The sequence below is a fragment of the Hibiscus syriacus genome, unplaced genomic scaffold (assembly GCF_006381635.1).
Source record: "Hibiscus syriacus cultivar Baekdansim isolate YM2019G1 unplaced genomic scaffold, ASM638163v2 tig00110864_pilon, whole genome shotgun sequence".
Taxonomy (NCBI): domain Eukaryota; kingdom Viridiplantae; phylum Streptophyta; class Magnoliopsida; order Malvales; family Malvaceae; genus Hibiscus; species Hibiscus syriacus.
This window is the reverse complement of record NW_024062893.1, coordinates 3098906-3106360: the sequence shown is the minus strand read 5'-3', so window position 1 is coordinate 3106360 and position 7455 is coordinate 3098906. Positions and strand designations below refer to the sequence as shown.

Here is a 7455-nt window from a genome sequence, read left to right as displayed (position 1 = left end):
TAATAAAAGTTTTTGGACCAAGTTGGGCTTAATTGGGTTAGAGTTGGGCCCAATTAGCCATAAAAGGGGAATTTTTTAATATTAGAAAGATGAGGAAAGACCAAATGTGCAATTTCACCTTTTTTTTAAAAGATGAGGGATTTTATATCTCATTCTATCTTCTTCTCTTCATTTCATCTTTCTCATTTCCATCTCCCATTTTTCTCTCTAAGTGTCAAATGTAAGATCTTGAGAACCTTTTTATACTTCTTTTAAGCTTCAATTCGTCCTCAATCCCTCCAGCAAACTTGTTTTAATGTTTGAAGCCTTGGGTTCTTTATAGCTAAAGAGAAAGTGAGGGTTTGCATCCAAATTTAGAGGAAGGGAGTGCGGCTAGGCAAGGAGTTTCATTTTGAGATTCTAACAACAATGTAATGTAATTCTAATCTTTTGGAGTGTTAAGGCTTCATAAGCATAAAGAATTGATAAGATTTTGTATTTGAGCATTTTTAAGGTTTCATACTTGATTCGTGTCATAGATGACGAATTTGATGTAAAGCATATGTTTTTATGATACTTTATGACCCTAAGAAACCTCCTAAAGCTTTAGCACAAGATTAGGAATCAAACTAAGATATTTTGTTTGATTTTTTATGTTTCCCGAGCTTAAATAAGACAATTCTGGGTTCAAGTATCGATACTGAATGAATTGCTACAAATTTGGGGATTTCCAATTGGGAGTATTGGTACTGCTGGGGACAGTATCGATACTGCCCCTACAGTATCAATACTCTAGGTACCTGGTATCGATACTGGGCCAAATTTTCAGATACAAAAGCCATTTTTGGTATTGATACTCATAGGGGTATCGATACTTGACCCTATGGTATCGATATTGCAAGTAGAGTATCAATACTACCCGGTTTGAATGGTTAGATTTAACCTCTCTAAGGTCCGTAAGAGCTAAGGATCAATACAACAAATTTGTTTATTTTTGACATTGAAAATATTGTCATTAAAACTTATATTTATGTCACTATTTGTATTCTGTGATATAAAATCCGATGTCACGGCAATCGTCACCCTATGTGTGTCACTAAATGTTTAGCGTGACTTCATATGTTTTTATCGTCACGTATTGTTAAACATATAGTGACGTTTATGTATAATGTCACTTTATTAGTTATATAAAATGACGTTTTGTTATGTCAATAAATAAAATAAAATTTTGTCACCAATCATTTATATTGTCACTAATAAGAATAAAATTTTACTATATAAATGACAATAAAATAATGTCACAATTTTTTATTTAAAATTTAAAATTATAAAATTACCATAAAAGTATAAATATTTATATAAATTACAATAAAAGTCTATTTTTTAAATATCACAATCAAGACTAAACTTTTTATAAATTATAATAGTTACCAATTTTTTTGTAAATTATAATAAATATCAGAACTTTATGTAAATTACAATAAATACCAAAATTTTCTAAAAATTACAATAAACACCAAAACTTTTTATAGATTACAATCAAAGGAAAAACTTCTCATAAATTACAGTAATCGCCTATACTTATTATAAATTACATTAAAAAGTCTATATTTTACAAATTAAAATAATACCCCATATTTTTTTACAAATTAAAATAAAAAGTATCCAAATTTGCCTATGAATGGCTTCGCAACCCTTGCATGAGTTACATCTCCTCTCATACCTTGGCAGCCTTGAACCTATATACGATCTCAATCTTGCCTTCTCTTCATTCAGTGTCTATCCAAAGTAAAAAGGGAGAAAATTCTCAAAATCCATTGTATTTAATTATAGTACTCATACAAAGAAATAAGTGTATTTTAAGTTAACAAAAATGAGAAGAGGCCTACCTGGGAAAAGCTATCAGATTTTGGATTTGATCCACCTGTAAAACAAGGTAGGAAACAAGAAAAATACTTCAAAACTAGAACTTAAAAACAGAGAAATACAATGTAAATACAAATAACAAAACAACAAAACTAAACAGATAAATACAAAGTAAATATATATACATAGACAAATCTGGATACTGAAAACAAGATATATCTAGACATCAAATCTGCTAGACTGAAAACATACACACACTAACTCATAGTACTAATTGTTAGTAAATATAAAGCACCAGACAACCACACTTACGGTTTTCAGTAGTAACCATGTGTGCAAAACCCCATAAGAAGGCCTTGAAGGATTACAATTGACACGCCTTGGACTCTATAACATGTTGTGCACATTATCTTTATAATCATGTGGACACTGGCCATTCTCCCTAGGATTTGGGGACCTCTGCTTGGTTCTGTATTCCTATTCACCATATGGAGAACGCAGAGAAATAGACTGTGAAACATTTCTAGATCACTTGGGAGAACGATGATTATCTTTTGCTTCAGCTGCATCTTCACCATACCGAAACTTCACAAAGCCACATATCATTACTAAGCATAATTAAAGAGTCGAGCACCTTTATTGGTACTAAAAACAAAATATCAGTAAGCCATCAAAAAGATAGAAAAACAATTTCAGCAAAAGACATTATAATAGAATGAAGCTCTATTCGAAGTACACTACAATCGTCAACAAAGAAACAACCAGAACAAACACAGACAAATGAATAAAGGACAGATCAATGGCGTACCCTGAGTAATAATTTTTCTTTCGGCATATAAACATCCTTCACCGAACCATACCATTCAAAGGAAAACCTAAGATCTTCTGGGCTAGCATCGATAGGGAGATTGCGAATGAGAAAATCAAAAAGAAGAGGGAATCGTTGACGGTGAGATCGGTGGTGATCACGAGGTTTATTGACGTACCTCTTTCTTTCACGTGTTGGAATATGGCTACGACGATGAGGACTATAGCTTCTTCTCTGACTTTGATGCCTCCCAATCCCTTGAACAGAAGATAAAACCCTAGTGTAGCGTAAGACAAAACAAAAATGTGAGAAAAAGATCGAAAACACTATTCTTTATCTTCATGAATAATAGGTAGGGTTAACTGCAAGGTAGGCCATCAAATTCTTTTGGGTTATCTTTTCATAATTTTCATTTTCAACCTCTAGCTTTTATGCTTTTATAATTTAATCCATAAATTTTATGTTTCTCACGTTTAACTCCCAAGTATTATAAGCACACTTAACTCCCAAATTATCATGATTGTACTTCTAACGCCAATTTTGATGGAATTATTATTATTATTATTATTATTATTATTATTATTATTATTATTATTATCTCAAGCCTCATCATTTTATTTTCAGCCCAATTAAGGTTTCTTAAAAATTTTAAAGTTGATTTAAAAATATTAAATATTATAAAAATTATAAAAATATGAAAATTTTGAATTTGTAAAAATTAAAAAGAAATATTAATTATTTCTATAAAATTTGAAAAAATATATAAAAATATTGCATTTTATTTAAAAATTATTTAAAATTTTAAAAAATAAAAATATCTAAAAATATATAGTCAAGGTTTTTGAACGGGAGATCTACAACACTATGTTTAGTGCTTATTCTCCAAGGGAACCTATGCCACTATAAGGTAATAATTCTTACAAGAAGGATCTATGATATCGTAACAAAACAATTCATCTCATAAGAGTAGTTTTTAATAAAGTTTTAATATTTTATATTTTTAATAATTTATATTTAAAAAATATTTTTAGTCACAGTTAAGACCCCAAATTATAATCTAAATTGTAATCATACAAATTCATTGAAAAAATATTTATAACATAACACAGTAACTCAGGCTCCAACTGTATTTCTCATAAGAAACTTTAGATTTTTTTTAGATTTTTTAATAATTCTTAAAATTTTATATTTTCTACATATTTTAATTTTAGATTTTTTTAATATTTTAAAATAATATTGTAAGATTTTATAATTTTTAAAGTAATTATGTAATATTTTATATTTAAAAAATATTTTTTTTATTTTAAAAGTATTTTTATTTTTGAATAAATTTCAGAGTTTTAAAAAATTAATTAATATTTAATATAATTATTAAATATTTTTAAAAAAATTTATACTTTTTAGTTTTTGAATCTTTATTATAATTATAATAATATTAAGTATTTTATTTTTTAAAATAAATTTTGAAATTTATATAAAAATAAATAATTTTATATTTTTTATATTTTTACATTTTAAAAATATTATTTAAAATATTTCCATAATTTTGTATTTTTGAAAAATTTTAAATTAAATTTTTAAAAAATCTAGAAATACATCCCTAAAGTTTGACATGTAATTCCCTTTGACGCTGCAACATGAGAAATAACTTAAAAAAGGTTAAGACTTAAAGTTGATCAAAGACCATAATTAATGTAATTTTATAGTTTGACATGTAATTCCATTTGACGCTGCAACATGAGAAATAACCTAAAAAAGGTTAAGACTTAAAGGTTGATCAAAGACCATAATTAATGTAATTTTATAGTTTGATGGCTTAATTGATTTAATTTCTTAATGCAAAGGCTTACTTGGGTGCAAAAAAAAATAAGTATTGAAATAATTTTATTTTACATTGTTAGGGATTTTTTAACTCTTCATAAAAAAAATAAATAAAAAATTCTTATATATATAATATTTATAGAGCACACAACTTTGAGAAAATTAATAGGAACGATTGAAATTATAACTCTAAAATCTAAGACTATTTTAAAAAAATTTCACCAATAAAATTTTAAATTAGTGACAAATCCAATATGTCTCTAAATAATTCTATGCTATTTTTCATGTTAATTATTGGCACTAAACATTAATTGACACAACCGTATGATGTATTTTCATATTGTAAAAAAACAAGAGATATAACAATGAGGATCAAATAGTTGCTTTTGTCATGTTAAGCTTATTTTATGAGAAGAATAAAATGTCATTTTTTATTTCATATAAACTATGACGAATCAAATTGTAACAAATAAAATTTATTGCTGACAAATTTGGAATGTCACTAATTCAAATCGATCGTCATTATAATAAATCGTCATTAATACTTTCTTTTCATTGGAGATGATTTTACAACGTCACAATTTTATTTAAACGTCATTGAAAGGTTTTCCACCAAATTTTTTGGAATAAATTTTTGGCGTCAAACATATAGTGAAATCAATGACCATTTTTACAATTGTCATAAAAGATATAACATTAATTACTAAATGTGACGAAAATAAAAAAAAAACGTCCCTTTTATAGTATATTTTGTGACGTTATACGCAACATCATATAGAAATTATGTCATAAATTGTTAAATTTGTTGTGGTGACAACAAATTTGTAAATTTATGACGAAATTTCTATATGACGTTGTGTATAACGTCACAAAATATACTTTAAATGTGACATCAGGGTATCGAGACTTGACCCTATGGTATCGATATTGCAAGTAGCGTATCAATACTACCCAATTTGAATGGTTAGATTTAACCTCTTTGAGGTCCATAAGAGCTAATTTGTAAATTTATAACGAAATTTCTATATGACGTTGTGTATAACGTCAGAAAATATACTTTAAACGTGACATTTTTATTTCGTGAGATTTAGTGATTGATGGTATATCTTTTATGACAATTTTAAAAAATGTCACCAATTTTCATCACTATATGTTTGGAGCCAAAATTTCCTGCCAAAAAAATATTTGGAGGGAAACTTTTAATGGCGTTTAGATAAAATAGTGATGTTATAAAATTGTCTCCAATGAAATGAAAGTATTACTGACGATTTATTATAATGACAATTTGATTTGAATTAGTGATGTTACACATTTTCCACTGATATATTTTATTTGTGACAATTTGATTCGTCTCTAATTTGTCACTAATTAGTGAAGTTGCAAATTTGTCATTTTTTTGTCACTAATTTTCTTAAACTTGTGTGTTTTATATTTGTTGAAAACATTTTGATATTTCGATATAACAAATTAAGATAAATGAATTTTAAGATTTTTCAAAAGATTTTCTAAGTATATTCGATATAATTATTCGAATATCAAAATATTACTCCAAATCTTTCAAATGTCATTTTTAATCCTTACTCAAGTGTAAAATTAAGTTTTAAACTTAAAATAATTTCAAAACAATTTTACAAAATATTTCAAACCATTTCAAAGCCAAAAATTCTAGATTGCTCCGAGGGAACCGATTCCCCCCCAAGGGGGTACCGATTCCCCCCTGTTTAACGGTCGAAATATTTGAATTTTACACTTACGGAATCGATTCCCCATGAGGGGGTACCGATTCCCCATGAGGGGATACCGATCCCCCCCACGCTCCAAGCTGTTTTATTAATTGATTTCACACTAAAACGACTCTATTGACTCCATTAATCATCCCCAACGTTCAGAATCATTTGAAGGTGTATTTAAACAAGCTTAGAAGCCATTGATCAAAAACAAAAAACAACAATCAACAAGAATCAAGAGAGAATCAAATAGAAAGCATCAAACCTCAAGTTTGAGCATTTCAAGCCTATTTTTCATTCAATATTCATTTTGCTTTCAAGAACACTACTTGTACTCAATTGTATTCATTTTTTAGTGTTCTTTTCTTTGTTCTAGAATTGTGCAAACAATCTACCTTGTGAGGATTTCCTTGTAAGTTTGCAAATTTGTAATATTCTCTTTGAGAAAGTGTTCTCAAGAATTGGGGTATATTCTTGAGGGAGTTGTAAGGTTATCTCTTTGGCCTCAAAAGAAAGAACAAATTAGTGAATTTGTTGGAAAATCCTTAGTGTGAATAGCTAAGGTAGTGGACGTAGACTTTGATTGAGAAAGTCGAACCACTCTAAATCGATGTGCAATTACTTTCAATTTTCTGCAAAAGCTTCCACAAAAATTTTAATTGCCAATTCACCCCCCTCTTGGCCAATTCCTTCGATCAATTAACAATTGGCATCATAGCCTAACTCATTTAAAGGTTTAATCACCTCTTGAGTCGATTCGGGAAGAGTTATATCGATAATCAAAGTCATCAATGGCCTCCACTTCAAACGTCGACTCCGGTCTCGATTCGATGCCTGTCAACAAGCCTCCTTTCTTCAATGGAGCTAACTATGCCTATTGGAAGAATAGGATGATGTATTTCATTCAAGCTAGTGACATGGGAGCATGGAATGTTGTAGAAGACGGATATATCAAGCCTCTCACTCATCCAAGATTGTGGAGTGAATGAGAGACAAGAATGTTCCAGCTCAACTCCAAAGCCATCCATATCATATTTTGTGCTCTTGGACCAGATGAATATGGAAGAGTTTCATCTTAGTACAACCGCCAAAGAAATATGGGATAAACTACAAGTCACTCATGAAGACACCGATGAGGTAAAAGAATCTAAAATTAGTCTTCTAACACATAGCTATGAAAATTTCAGGATAAAACCAAATGAAGATATCAAAGCTATGACGGATAGATTCTCAACGATTGTCAATGGTCTCAAA

The 7455-nt window shown here is 28.6% G+C and overlaps 1 long non-coding RNA gene across 1 annotated transcript; it reads right to left on the bottom strand.

Annotated features, from left to right (window-relative positions):
• Positions 1-1614: 1614 nt before the first annotated feature.
• LOC120143831 lies at positions 1615-2939 on the bottom strand. The gene is made up of 4 exons (XR_005517978.1): positions 2654-2939; positions 2158-2430; positions 1869-1903; positions 1615-1758 (listed from the first exon to the last, which is right to left on the bottom strand). It is a non-coding gene; the product is annotated as an uncharacterized LOC120143831 (long non-coding RNA).
• Between the last annotated feature and the right edge of the window lie 4516 nt (positions 2940-7455).